Here is a 1,036-nt window from a genome sequence, read left to right on the forward strand (position 1 = left end):
TCCGCATACCGCACCCAGCGACATAGGTTTGCAGTGGGTAAATGTAACCGTTTCAGAGGGAAGAGCGGCCACTGTGACGATCTGGCTTTAAGTCGATTCAATAACAATTGACGAACACGGACGGATTTGTCAGGTTTTTACTACACATGAACACTTTTCACATTCTCCCGTGCAACGCGGATGCTAGTCGTCCTTTCATGCAAAATCGTAAGGTCCTAGCTCATGCCCAAGGCACAAAAAAGGCTGAAAAGTCAATAATCGATAACTAAAACGTTAATTGTACTACTTCTTATTGGGTAATACGTCAACTTAGAAGCTACTTCTGTGTTCTACTATGGTGATTGTAGTGTCTCCGCATACCGCAGCACGCGACATAGCTTTGCAGACGATAAATGTAACCGTTTCAGAGAGAAGAGCGACCAATGTGACCATCTGGCTTTAAGTCGATTTGATAAGAAATGACGTAAACGGACGGATTTCTCAGGTTTTTACTACATATGAACACTTTTCACATTCTCCCCTGCAACACAGCTGCTAGTTCTCTTTTGATGCAAATTCTTAAGGTCCGAGCTCATGTCCAAGACCCCAAAGCCAGCTAAAAAGTCAATAATCGGTATCGATAACGATATTGTACTACTTCTTACTGGCTATTACATCAACTTAGAAGTTTCATCTGTTTTCTACTATGGTGCTGTTAGTGTCTCCGCATACCGCAGCACGCGACATAGCTTTGCAGATGATAAATGTAACAGTTTCAGAGAGAAGAGCGACCAATGTGACGATGTTGCTTTAAGTCGATTTGGTAATAAATGACGAAAACGGACGGATTTCTCAGGTCATTACTACATATGAACACTTTTCACATTCTCCCGTTCAACGCAGCTGATAGTTCTCCTTTGATGCAAAATCTTAAGGTCCTAGCTCATGTCCAAGGCCCCAAAGCCAGCTAAAAAGTCAATAATCGGTATCTAAAACGTTATTGTACTACTTCTTACTGGCTATTACATCAACTTAGAAGTTTCATCTCTTTTCTACT

Source organism: Schistocerca gregaria, unplaced genomic scaffold (assembly GCF_023897955.1).
Source record: "Schistocerca gregaria isolate iqSchGreg1 unplaced genomic scaffold, iqSchGreg1.2 ptg000387l, whole genome shotgun sequence".
In the NCBI taxonomy this organism is placed as follows: Eukaryota; Metazoa; Arthropoda; class Insecta; order Orthoptera; family Acrididae; genus Schistocerca; species Schistocerca gregaria.